Source organism: Schistosoma haematobium, chromosome ZW (genome assembly GCF_000699445.3).
Source record: "Schistosoma haematobium chromosome ZW, whole genome shotgun sequence".
NCBI lineage: Eukaryota > Metazoa > Platyhelminthes > Trematoda > Strigeidida > Schistosomatidae > Schistosoma > Schistosoma haematobium.
The window spans coordinates 62,474,926-62,490,346 of NC_067195.1; positions in this window are offsets into that span (position 1 = coordinate 62,474,926).

A 15,421-nucleotide genomic window follows, 5' to 3' on the forward strand; every position below is an offset into this window, starting at 1 on the left:
AGGAAAAAAGGAGTTTTATTTATATATAAATATATATTTATAAAAGACATATAGTAATATTACAGATAGACGTAAACACACATCTAACTTGTGGTATATACTGCGTATCTGAGCCGGTGGTTTGACAATATAAGAAATGGTAAGGTCTTAGAATTTGTCATCATAAATAGGAAATATAAACACAAGTATACTAGAAAGAAAGAAAACTGAACGCTGTTAAAAATACCTGATGAATTATAAGTATCTACTATTGTATATAAATTTGATATGGATGTAGAATACGCAACTAAGTATTGAATACTAAAATCATGTCGGTCAGATCGAAATTAACAGAGTAAATTTCAAAAGCATCGGACAAATAGTTTTTCTTTTCAGGTCTTTTAAGATAATTTTTTAGCTGATTATGTAAAACAACTCACAGTAATTCGTAGAAAACTGTTCTAAATTATTATGTTACTGAACATTTCGAATTTCAATAAATTCATCTGAATGCTTTATAAGGAAATAATATTGAGTTGAGATCATCAACTGATCAATGTCATGTCGCAATTGAAAAGGTGGAAGCATTGGACAGCGTTTGTGTGAAACCCAAGGTCATAAGTTTGAACCCCGTGAACGAGATCGTGGGTACGCACTGTTGAGGAGTCCTATACTGAGACGAAACGGCCGTCCAATGCTTCCAGGTTTTCAGTGTTGGTCTACTACTGAATGGTTCATAATCTCAATTGAAACTCAACAATCATCACAATCCTATACAGAAAACAATATTAAAATTAACTGAAAATGATTACACTAAATAGAGTCATCAATTCTGTTAGCATCTACAGACTGAGTTTTATCTGATCAGCTTTGAGTTAAATGAGTAAACTGATCATTCGTGATTGAAACAACACTGGCCTGATAATTAACATCATATATTTAAAATATGTAGGATTCATTCACTTATTTCGTTCGACAGAATATGTAGTCAACTGGTTTTTTAAAATGATTCCGCAGGTATTATATTGTAAATCTTTTGATAAGTGAGTTCTTACATATACTATATCGAAATCACGGTTGATAAATAATGAACATTATCTACTTTCGAGGTTCTTCAATGCAAAATCTGCATCCTGCTAACACTTTTCAAGATATCCATTGTGTGTAACAGTAAGATAATGAAAGATATACCACCCTATTCATTTTCGTTGTGACTGTCAACCACCAGATCTTTACCAAAGCATTTGCTAGCTGAACTAAGCCAGAATATTCAGCACTTATGACAGGCTGGAAACTTAGGTTACTAGGTTTGAACTCAGCAGTCCTTCTTTCACCCCCATTCACCTTTTGATAGAGTGATATCCTAATGTAAACCTTTTATTCCTGAATTAAATTTAGTGCAACTGTGGAGTCAGTCAGATTGGATGTGAGATAATAAATCACCAGTGCAATTGGAAGAAAGTTGCGCCATACTGACAACGCACTGGGATTTAAATTTTAAACAAATGAATTTCAACTGACCAGCTTAAGTTTATCGTGTTTTTCACAAGATCTAATCCTATGAGGAGTTGTGGATGAACTCGTTCGAGAATTTTTGAACCAGGACAAAACGGTAATCGAGTTTCCCCTGACTTCCGATAAATATGTAGTTAAAGTCAATTGTTAATAAAATGAACGCATTGTACAGAACCAACAAATAACACTAGTAGTAATTAATCGTTCTACCTATAAAGCTGCATGTAAAACTTTTATGTGCTAGCTCACGTTCTCACATGTTATGAATGATACTTTAATTCAGCTAAACTAGTCACAAAGTTTAAATGTATGAATAATAGTGTTTTCAAAGGCATCTAATAACTGAGGTAATCAGATAGCATTAATGTTGTCATCTGAATAAAACATAGATTTCAATAAATAAGTGGTATATGTTTCCAGAAGACATGGAAAGAATCAACAAAAATTGGACAGAACTGGAAATGAAGGCCCAGGACAGAGTGGATTGGAGAATGCTGGTCGGCCGCCTATGCTCCATTGGGAGTAACAGGCGTAAGTAAGTAAGAAATCTGTTTCCAGAGTCGTAAATAACTTATCACTACTTGTTCTATGACTTGTATCAAGTTGCAGTCATTTGATGATAATGTTTCTAAAAAATTATATTCTTTTTTAAACCTTTCTGATCATCAAAAATCCAATGTATGTACCTGATGTCTTGAAAGGACTAGTGATAAGTCGATTATATCACAGAAAGCTCATTATTATGAATTATATTAGTTGATGACTAATCTACAATCAGATTACAACTATGTTCATCCAATATATATATTTCATCTATAATGTAATTAGTAATGTAATTTTCTACTTGATCGATCTATCTTTACAACAAAAATTATTTATTATTTAGCAATGAGATCTGAAAAATTCTCCTTGAATCATCATTGTCTCTATTAATAGTTTCACTATTTATACATTAATATTTGAGAGCTTTAGCCAAGAACACACACTAAACAGTATTGTAGAATTTATAATTTTTATCGACCATGAAAACAGATGAACTATTATTAATAATTCTTAATAGAGCAAACTCTTAACTGAATTGACAATGTGTAGGATATGAGGCAGTTACCTATCGAAGACAGCAGAAGATGGTCGCGCAATATCGTGGATTGATTGAGGTTAGACATTAACAACTTTGGATACCGGCTCAGTGGTCTGAAGTTTAAGCGTTTGCTTGGGACTGAAGGCCCAGGGCTCAAGCCCCGCGTGTGGAATCGTGGATGCGCACTCCTGAGGAGTCCCATACTGAGAAATAACGACTGTCCAATCCTTCCAGGTTTTCAATGATGGTCTAACCTCGATCGGTTAATGATTTCAGTAAATTTACACAATCGGCTTCCCTTGCAGACCCGTTCAACTAATTAACGGTTAAAACTTAGTATCAATGATAAGGATCACAACATCATACTTTAACTTCCCAGTATTTAGTATCTCTTTTATTCAATTCATTCTTAGTAGCTAACCAGTTATTTCTTCTTTGAAGTAAAAGACTTTCGTGAATTAACAAAATGTTGTAAACTCATTTCATTACTCACTGATTTATTACAAATTTCATTACGAACAAGCAAAACAATTGTAAATTAATTTGAAATTATCAAATTAAATACCTTTAGTAACAATTAACATGTTATTTATTTGGATACCCAAACTCTTAGTTAGCAATTGGAGTTCACTGATTTTAAAATATACTAATATACAACCATCAAATACAATTATTTATGATTATTGTTCATTATTAATTGATGTTTCGATTTTTGACAACTAAATACTACTTATCACCTTAGTATTGTTTACTTGAGTCCTCTCATTGATGTCTAAGACTACAATTGATCATTCTCTTATTGGCATATGTACATTCTGTGAGGATCACCTCAATATTGCCTTAATTAACAAGTATTATAAGCAAAGATAGATAGTAGCAAGCAGTGGAATCAAGGACACGCGTTTCGTCCCGTTTGGGACTCGTCAGCTGGATGTACCTACACCCCAGAGTTGATATTTACTCTGGGACTCAAACCCACTACCATTCGCTTCAAACGCCATCGCGTTATCCACTTAGCCACTGAGTCCTGATAACCGCTTGTTTGTGCAATGGGGTGAAGTATAAATTCAGTTGGTGTAGTTTTACTTGTATCTTCCGATTGTTATTCAGGACTGAAATGGATCAATTTCTTATTGACATACGTGCACACTGTACGTATTGCCTCGAGATACAGGTACATCCGGCTGACGAGTCGCAGATAAGACGAAATGCGTGTCCTGGATTCTACTGCTAGCCACTATTCATCTTTATCTATTGCCTAAAAACCTAATAATTATAACATACTCGAACAGGATGACGTCCTCGAAGACTCCAAGTGTAATGATAATTGAGGAATATTCGTTGAAATTACTATTAATTAACTTATTTTTTAACCAATCAAAAATATTCAAAAAAAGTTGTGTTTTTTTGTTAACGTATTCACTTGTTTGTATACATCTGAATCTATGTTAACTTCTTTATCCTGTTGATACTTTTTTCATGGGTCTTAGTTTTTCTGAAAAAAAAATCACCCATTACTTCATATTATTATTGTTATTTGAATCATTATTTGAGTTTTCCTATTCTAATTGACTTCTTTTTATTCAGAAATGAAAACTCTATTAATTAAAATGATGTATATTTATTTATATATTTTAAATGACTTACAAATTAAAGTATTACAAATGGAAAGAAGAAAGTGATTGAGATAAAAATGGGGTAATCTTATATATATATATATATATACGTTCAGTCATTGAGTTACTCAATATATATACAAATAAACAAATACTCATACATATATATATGTATGTACGTTTTATAGAGATAGAGCATTAAAGTAAACCCCTTACTCTAGAGATAAGAATCCCAAATGAATAAGATCAAGTATTCATTTCTAATTTGTTTCTTGTTTTCTATTACACATATACATAAATAATATAAACTTTCTTACATATATATATATATATGTATACTCTTGTTTTGTTTAATCTCCCTTTCTTCAAAATTAATTCATTTTAAGAATCTGATTCTTTCTTTTTATTTTGTTTTTTCTGTAAAAAAAAGAGAAAAAAGAGAAAAAAGAAGAAGAAAATTTGTGGTAGAAACACTTTAAATGTAAAAAGAAAAAAATGATTATACAAATTTATTGAATTAGAATAAAATAATAATGAATTTAATAGAAAGATTATCAGATATAGAATAGAAGATTTGTTTAAATTATATTAAAGACAGTAGAAAATAAGGAGAGAGAGAAAAAAAGGGAAATTCAAATATAGAAATAAATAAATGTAAAGAAAAATCTCGATTAATAAATGTTCACTCATTTAAAAAAAGTAGATAAATCTATTGACTTTAGTATTATTATCATTATTACATATACACAGAGCAATAAATTAACTCACGTGTATGGTTTTAGTTAACTCGTTCCACTTTATTCATTCTTTTCTGTTATCCTTTTTACTCTGTATAATTTAATTTTCAACTGAAGCGTTATTTATAAGAAAATTAGTTAATTATTTACTTACTTATTTAGTATGTGTGTTTTTTCCTTCTGTTTGCATAATGAGCTTTAAAACTCTAGTAGCTTAGTATTAGTTGCTATTCTTTCCTTTCTTTCTTTCTTCCTCTTTCTTTTTTTTGGTGTTGTTTGTTAATGTCACATAAGAAAGTCAGTACATTTTCAACAACAACATCAACAACAGTAACAACAACAAAAAGAAAATAAATTAATAAAATAAAATGGCGATGAGAGAAAACGAAAGAAATAATGGTAACAAATAAAAAAACACATTAAGTGAGGAAGGATAGATTTGAAAGTAAAGAAAAATAAAATAACGAAAAAAATTACCCAATTCTGTTCAATTAGTAACATTTTTCATTTAGATGAAGGATTTGTAAAGAATGGTTCAAATTGAAAATGAGTTGTGTGTATTTTTGTTTACGGTTATAAATTGGTATTTAATTAGTGAAGCATTGAAAAAAAAATTAATGGAGTTATGTTAACGTTGTTCATTTCACAACAATGTTTATGGATGATTAGAATAAAGATCTATGATAGTAGTGTAATAAGCAAGAACACGAGTGGGGACAATCGAATGTATTTGACACGAAATTACAGAGCATCTCAATAAAATCTGAGAACCATATAGTAAATAGTTAATTTGTAAAATATCAATCTATCGTATAAAATTTGACTGTTCCTTTGTAAATATCAGTTCATTGTCTCAGATTTCATTGTTCATGCATTTTCATGTCAATAGCCTTCCGATTCCGTTCCTTCCTTATCGATCTTCTGATGAAATACATTCTATGCTTGACCAGCGATATACATATTACTTATGTACTGTAAATTGAGAAGAAATTATTCATTTCATCTCAATCTTTTTAATATAACGCAACAACTATTTTCTTAGTATAATTACCAAGATTGAATCAAATAACTTTGAAAAGAATTATTACTGAATACAGAAATTTTTGACAAGGTGTAAGTTGTTTTTCAGAGAATAAATGATTTTCCTAATTAATTAGGAATCCGAATAGTACATAGGAAAATAAAGATAAATTTATTCATGATACCATCAAATTATTTGGATCAAAGGGGATATTAAATAAAGCGCACATATGATGTAACCATGATTATTTTTAAATGTGATATTTAAAATACAAATGAACAGTTTAATTCGTGTTTACTTAGACTCGTAGTGTTTGTGACCTTAAATAGTTTGCAAATTTTTTTTCGGATAAATTATCCAATGTGATTGAATAGTAGTCTTCATTTTTATTGCTTAATGCACGATTTAATAAAATGAGGCTTATGTCTTTTGTTATATTAGGGAAAGGCTATTTAAGTTATTTGAACATTATTGTTATTATTATCTATAAGAGTGCTACTAAACGTGTAGTGAACAGAACACTGGTGGGTACAATCGAATTATATCTAGCAAAAAATCACAAAGTTACTTGGTAAAATAGAAAAACCATACTATAATACTTAATTTGCAAAATGTCCAATAATTGTTTCGAACATCGTTGTTGTTGCATTTCCATACTAATTGCTTTCTATTCCCACTCTTCCTTTCTTGATCTTCCCCATCTTCTGCTGCCAGACATTACATTCCTGACTCGCGTCATATACTACTTATATCAATATAAGTAGAACGCACCACAAAGATATCATCCATCACTGTTGCTAGTTTTAGTTATAAACGTTCAAGAGAAATGACATAATTCATTTATAAGAGTTTAGATCCTATAAAAAAGTTCTTAAAATGCTTATTTATCGAGATATTACCTACTTGATCATTTTCACTGTTACAAGATAGCTTGATCTAACAAATACTTTGAATAGATTACTGAAATATTTCAGTTTTACTCAAAGAGGACCAACAGTCTGTACATTAAATTGATTCATTTTTTCACTTTATATATTTGTGTAATTCGAACTAAGTTTTTATGCGTATGGTTTTATTTCCAGTCAACCACATAATTATACTTACCTGATAATTTTTTTATAATACAACGTTATGAAATATAGTATACATTAATAATTTATATGTTTGATGAATAGTCCTGATAAAATTTCCAATACAAGTGGAACAAGAGTACAAGTTATGAAAACTGTAATATATTTACGTAACAATGACGACAAAAGTTTTATGTTGACTCCAATCAAAAATTTTGGAAAAATTAAAGTTTACTACCTGAATTACCTCATAATTTTATGTTTAAGGGTAAGAGAGTTCCGGCTTATATTACTTAATGTGTTTTATAAAACAAGAATATCTCACATTAGTTTAAGACTGTTTTGAGAATTCCTAGTGATGCTCATAAATATCTCATTAAAAATTAAATCATCTTTTTGGGATCTCAAATCAATTCACCGTTTCAGTCGTTCAAGCGACTGTCTACATCAATAAGAGTTGTCACTTATAAGAGTCCAGTTTAAAGATAGTGTCTGATCAATTGATATTGATAAGCAATAAAAACGATACTATGGTTCTAATCAGTTTCTTAAGCATTTACTAGTGTCAAACCATACTTGTATAGCAAAAGGAATTATGTCATGTCCCCAAAAATTTGATTTTGATATCCTTAATACAAATAAAGTATAAATCTTCCAGCTTCAGTTTCAAACCTTACTTGAATTATTTATTCTGGTTAGCATCTTGCTTAGCAAGGTATCTTTCCACGGGATGGGGTTGTCGACCCCATGCCCAACCCTCCTCCTTTATTCGGACTTGGGACAGGCAGTAACTCTTCAAAAGATACAGAGAGAGTTAGTTTCAAACCTACATAAATAGAATAAACATATTGCATCACGATAGGAATATTTATCTTTGAATATTCTTGTTCTGATAATTTAAGTTTTCTCAAACTGTTAAGAATACTTACAAATTAGGTTTTCTTGGTCTTATGGTTAAATGTTTTAAATTTGTGCTCCAAAACAGCCTTGGACCAAGAACTTGTATTCTTTTCAAGCGGTCTGCGCTTCATTTAGTGACTATTTTCTATTTTATCATGTTATTTTGTCTTTTTTCCTCTAAGGTAAGCCACAGGCATTGTACGCAAATGAGTTTTACAATAGTATTATGAAAATTCCGAAAATCCTATAAAGAAAGACCAATCAAGTTCTTTTATTTCATGTGTATATCAGTAATGACTGAAGCACTGTCTTCTGTATATCGTTACTTCACACCAGTTAACGTTCTAATACCACCTCACTAAATAATAAGAACAATAGTCGGTGAGACTTTAATTTACGGACAACCTTTGAACAGCTGTAAAATGACCTTGAAATGTTCACCCACTTAGTAGGTTTAAATGGAGGTTATAGATTAGTGTGATGAATCAGGATTAGGATTTACAGTTGAATGTTAGGGTTAGGAACATGATTTAACGTTTTCATCACTAACTGACATCAGCTATAATGCTAAAATGATATTTAGCCAAATGGGTGAGTGCATTTCACGCTAAAATTCAGGACTTGTTATCTTAAACCTGGTTGGTTCGTTCACAAGTTATAGTCTCGCTCAATAGTTGCTATTTTGCTTCTTTTTATTAGAATCCTTGCACTGGACTTCTGCCAGATACAGTGTGCATCACCATGAGCACACTGCACTAACTAGACTTGCATGACTTGAATGATAGTATTTGAAGTTGAACAGTGATCTGAGTGCATCTTATCATTTTTGGCAGATTTTAATTAAAACAAAACCGGGAAAATTATGGATCGACTTTGATTTAAAAGAGAAATTCGGTTTATTAGACTACGGCGTTCAGTTCTCAATTAATGGATCTCATTTTAGCGCATCAAGTATATATACTTGATTTCATAACTTATCATAATATCATCAAATATCTATTCAGGCAAAAAGTGTAACATAATAACTGATGTGATAATAGATTGTAGACATTAATCCTTGGCTATCCACTTGATGAGACAGGTGCGAATCAAACGTTGGATAAGGAACTGATCTACATGAATGAAAAATTAGATGAGTAAGTTAATAGGTTTAAGATTTGATTAGTAAGCATTTCAATCATACACTTCACTCTAGCACTGGCTTAAATTCACAGATAATTTAACTGTCTCCATTCTAAGGCATTTCTTCACCACAACTCGATTCCAGAAATCAGTTTATCCTGAAATCCTGAACTTTGATCTATTATTTATTGAGAAAATGTCACCAAAAAATTCATTTATTTTTGTCATGTAAGCATTTTATGACAGATTGACAGGCTTTTTAGATAGAAAAAAAACTGTCAAAAGTCACAATCATAAACTTCAGACTCGAGAAAAGTAACTTCCCGCGTACGACTTGGAATTAGAATGAACAATTTTATCTTAATTATCATTTATCTAAGCTACTTCCAAAACATTTATGTTGTATAGATCTGAAATAGAGGGTAGAGTATATTTAAAAATGATATCTAAAAAATAATTTTATTTTCCTGAATTAAAAAATCCAAAGTTAATAGAAACGGGAAATCCAAGCCTAACTAGATAATTTACAATTAGCCTTACATGAATACCCTTTTGGTTTAGTTTTACAACGACAGACGTAAAAAGTTCATCATCATATTCATAGATTAAACGATAAACAGCCTTATTAAAAATATTTTTTTAATGGTTGAATTCATGAGTTGATTAAAGCTAGACCACCATGAAAAACCTGGAAGTACTGAACGGCAGTTCGGTCCTAGTAAGGGACTCCTCAACAATGCACTTACACGATCTGGTGAGATTCCATTCATGAATTCATCCATTAAAAATTACTACAATCCGCAAAAACCCCAACCTGACAGTAAATATATTTGTCGAAATAACTTCACATGCTTTAAAACAAAACAGCACAGACCAGTTAGTTAAATAGGTGCTTTATAATCACCTGATCTTATTAATTTCTTCGGTAAACCTTTTTCACACTGATACAGTGAATTTCAATACTTTGATTAGCTCAACTTAGTTTCTTTACCATATTTCTCATAATACATAACACACGTTGTTAAAGGTAAAGTGCGTTTTTCATGACCAGTTTAAGCCTTGTTTATAACATCATCAAGCAATTAAGTGTCACCGGTTTCACTAATAAAATATTACCTTCAGAGTCGACAACAATATATGACCATCTAATAAATTAACTTCTACAAATCAGGTACTTATTTTTCAGTATGGGGGTTGTGGAGATTGTTAAGTTTTTGGTTGAGATCATGAATCAATTGATGTTAGACCACCGTTGGAAACCTGGAAGCATTGGACGGCCGTTTCGTCCCAGTATGGGACTCCTCAGCAGTGCGCATCCACGATCCCGCAACCCGCGGGATTCGAACCCAGGACCTACTGGCTTCGCGCCTGAGCACTTAACCATTAGACCACTGAGCCGGCATCCAATGGTGTTAGTGTCTAACATCAACCAATCCACGAAATTTATTTTTATTTCAATAGTAATTCTCCTACCAGTGTAATTATTTAATGAAACTTAATAGATTTTTATAATTCACTTCCTACTATTATAAAGTTTATTATATGTGTATGAAGCATCATTTATATATATATTTAGTTTTAGACAATCTATTATTACTTAAGTAACATTGGTGATTTTCAGTAATGATATCTATTGTTATTGAGATAGTTTACAAAGAGTCAAATATATGAAACTGATACAAAATGAACAATGTCATTGTAGGTTATGTGAACATACAGTATACCAGATTGATATATTAAATAAAGTTATTGATTTTAGATCTACCTAGAATAATATATTCACTACATTTTTATTCAATTTTTAAGTAGTTTTATTAGATTCCTAGTATATAATATCAGTAATATATGGTGGTAAGATCTCCACTACTGGCGGTATTTACCATCTAATACATTTAAAAAAATGCCAAGTTGATAATAAAGTGAAATAACAAGAGTTGACTACAAACCAAATTTCATGAACATAGCGTTTTGACATTTTAGCTGATATCAGCTCGTGGCGAAAACCCTATATCTAATTCCTAACCCTAACCAACAACTTTAAGTCGTAATCCTAATCTATCATACTAGTTAATAACCCTCATCTAGCCCTAGTAGGTAGGTGGACACTTTCAAGGTCATCATAGAGTCCCTCGAAGGTCATTCATAAATCACAATATTTTTTGAGGGATTTCATCACATCATCACCATGTAAAGTTTTCTGTTTTGATTAATACTACTGAATAAAATACAAGTAACACAATCTATTAAAACAAAATTGCATGAAGTGTCGATAAATCAGTGCACCATATCAATCACAATGTCTCCCTCGTCCTGTGAATCCAAAGTTATAGCATATTTCACCTTATGACTTGACCAACCCAATTTTCGCAACGTGGCTAAACTTTACCCTTTAAAACAACAAATTTTCCTGTTAAATATAATATATTATAAAATTTTGTAAGTAGTGGCACAAAACAAAATAAAAGCGAAGTTAGAATGTAAATTACTTTGTTTTACCCTTCGCTTCCCATTGTATATACTCCAAAAATACACGCAAGAGAAAAAACCTAAAGTTTGGTTCGTCAGTTTTTTAAATACTTGAATCTCACATCTCAAAAACGACTGATTATTTACATCTCTAAACATCAACCAGAAGACATAAACTATCAATACAAATGGGATAAACCTCACACCGTTGCATAACCTAGAGATAATGATAATGTGTTAGGTGTTTGATGAGTGATGTCCTGAGTTTGAGTCTCAAAGTGAATATAAACAGTGGGGTACATATATATCCGACTGACGAATAAAAAATAGGACGAAATGCATGTCTTGGATTCCACTGCTAACTACTTTCCAACTCTAATTAAAATACTTGTGACTTAATGAAGGTAGTTAGGCAATCCACACAGAATATATATATATATATATATATTTTAGCTAAAATCTGGGAGTTGGACGTTATCCCATCTTACTGGTCACAATCGCTGATCGTCCTAATATATAAGAGAGGGTTAAAATCATCCTGTGACAACCATAGAGGAATTAGTTTAACTAATATAATATCTAAAATACTAGCCTCGATAATTATCAGACGCCTAACTAAGACTCGTGAACTGCAAACACGAGAGACTCAAGCTGGCTTCAGACCTGGTCGTGGCTGCATCGACCACATAGTCACCATTCGTCAGGTTCTAGAACATAGGCATACTTATCGGCGTCCGACAATGGTGGTCTTTCTCGACTTAAAAGCAGCATTTGACTCGGTAGACCGCGAGATTCTGTGGCAGTGTCTGTCATTGAAAGGCGTACCTCAGAAGTACATAAACCTTGTGAAGACTCTACTCGAACACTACTAGTCGAGTCAGAGCTTATGGCGAACTGTCATCTGCTTTTGCAACCTCAAGTGGTGTTCGTCAAGGCTGTCCACTTTCCCCATTTTTGTTTAACTTCATCATAGACCTATTGATGGAAATAACTTTCTCGTCGACTGAGTTCTCGGGTATTGATCTCCATCCAGGAGGTCCACTTATCGACTTAGAATACGCAGATGACATAGTCCTGTTTGGTGAAGACGCTGACAAAATGCAGAGTCTTCTGGTAGCACTAAGCAACAATGCCAGAATGTTTGGAATGCGCTTCTCTCCCTCGAAGTGCAAGTTGTTGCTTCAGGACTGGTCTGCGTCAACACCTGAACTAAGGATAGGGAGTGAAGTAGTCGAACGCGTTGACAACTTTACTTATCTTGAAAGTCTGATCAGCCCTAATGGGTTGGTGTCTGACGAAATCTCAGCACGGATTCGAAAAGCTCGTTTGGTTTTTGCCAACTTACGTCACTTATGGCGAAGGCGAGATATCCGTCTATCAATAAAAGGATGGGTATACTGCGCGGCAGTCCGTTCTGTTTTAATTTACGGCAGCCATTAAGAGTAGAAGACACTCGTAAGCTATTAGCATTTGACCACAGATGCCTTAGAAATATTGCTCGCATCTACTGGGATCAGTGGAAAAGTAATAGTGAGGTTAGACGTGCAGGGTATTAGGGAATGATGGTAAATCAGTTGATGAGGTTGTGAATGTTCATCGTCTGAGGTGGTTGGACCACGTTACGTATGTCTGAACACCGATTACCACGATGTGCAATGCTAACCGGTGTTGGAGGTGGTTGGAAGAAAGTTAGGGGCGCCCAAACCAAAACGTGGCATCAGTGCTTGAAGTCACTAACTTCTGGTCTGAGTCATGTTGGTAGATGCAGACTACTTGGTTGGGGTCCTCGTGACTATCGTAACCAATGGTTGGAGACTGTGTGACATGGCTCAGAATCGATCACAATGGCGTAAGTGTATACACTCTCTATCTTCCCTTAAACTAAGAGATTAAAATCACTTCATATCTTTCTTTCTATGAACTAATTCTTTCTTTCTGTACTATATCCTTATTGCAATCTTTCTTTTATATATTACCACCACTGAATTAACTACTCCTATGAATCCGGTGTTCATCTTGCTATGCTAATGCAGTATGGTAACTTAGACCGATATATATATGTGCCTGGTCCTACGTTGTAGCTGACTGACTGATATATATACCAAACTGGAGTGATCAATTCAGGTTCACAATATCAACAGGAAGATTCTAACAGTCAATACAAATGACCTAAAATACTTTTTACTGAAACTCAGCTTCGACTTTTGAACTTTGCGTTACAATAATACAGTATCTAATATAAATTATTTGGATATTATTGAATCTTGTATAATTACTCATGCATAGCATCAGGATTAACGCTTATATCAAAATGGGTTAACCATAAAAAAACGAGCCCGGAAAAGTCCTAATACTTCGGATAACAACAACTCTGTTATTACCTATACCCCATGACCAGTAACTCCTTTTGAATCAGATAATGGTAGGAGTGGACTCACATCATACTTGCTGCTGGATGACCCAGTCTCTAGTAATGCGTTCTACATCAAGATCAAGGTATTTAGAGTGAATTAGACAATGTAAGTAAGCAATTAAGCGATATACGTTCTGAAGTTGAGTCACTTGAGGGCTCGTTATCAAAGCATGATGACCTTAAGCAAAAACTAAAGGCATCATCACCTCCCAAAATGCTATTCTCGAAGCGTGTGGTTCCTGCAAGACTTGAAGACATTATCAAAGTAGAATCCGTTATTAAATTTATCGCTAGCGAAGTTACTAAGCGAGTGACCTCTCGAAATAACGTGATTATCTATTACATACCTGACAAAATCGCCCATAAATCTGTAAGGAACTTGATATTAAAGGAAGCTAACCTTCAGCATAGTCCATGTCAATATATTTGCTTTAATAAAAAGCACCAGAAGTTCTCATGCCCTATATTGTTTAGATTCGATTCACATTTATTAGCTGAAAGGCTGAAGAAATCCAAACGGTTGTCTGTGTGCGATCGTATAATCTCAGATAAAACTACTAACCAAAGGCTAATGCAACAGTGTGCCTTAAACTAAAATAACGATGTTGAGATTAAAACGGACAACGTTGTCTTAGCAGCAGGACCCACTGGTACGACCGATTTATCGTATGTCAGCCAATACTCTGATTTATCTATGAAGAAAGATTATTTGTTACTTAAGTAAGTAAGTAAGTTCTCGGTTTTTCTACACTCCATACTCCCTTTTTAAACATTTAACTTATCAAAGCACGTTCACTTCTAAATGAAACTTCGACCTTGGAAACCATAACTTTACTAGGCAAGCTTTCTTTCATACTTATCACTGAAATATGGTGCTCTCTCGCAATGTCTGATTCATAATTAAATATCCGGAACTGCCGACTCTATTGCTGTAACAGAGAAACTAAGGGAGTAGGTGGTTGTCTTATATACTCTTTGGATACCCCAACAACTAATAAAGTTGAAGACAATATCCTGAGCAGTTTACTTGAATTGGTCTGGATATTAGTCAACACTTGTATCATAGTCTACTGACGGGATGCATATACAGAGCTCCTGATAGTTCGGATAATGTGAATGACTTTATTATCAATGCATTTATACATGCATCTACTCTAAACTACAATACCAAGGTCATTACAAGAGATTTCAATTATCCTGGAATGAACTGGAATACCGGTAGTTGTCAGTCATGTAAAGATGAATCCTCGACAACCATTAACATGCACTGATGGTCATAGTGGGTTCGTACCCCAACAAGGAGTAGAGATGTCATCCCATTATCCGTACACGTATACAATGAACTTGAAAGCAGTGACCATAAAATAGTAGTTTGTGCTCCCCCTATTTCATGTAATAGTCTCGTGGATGCCATCGACATTTTCTATCTGATCGTTGACTCTTGTCTAAATTCCTGTGCACCTCATAAAGCGTACATGTTTAATAAAACATACGAATTATA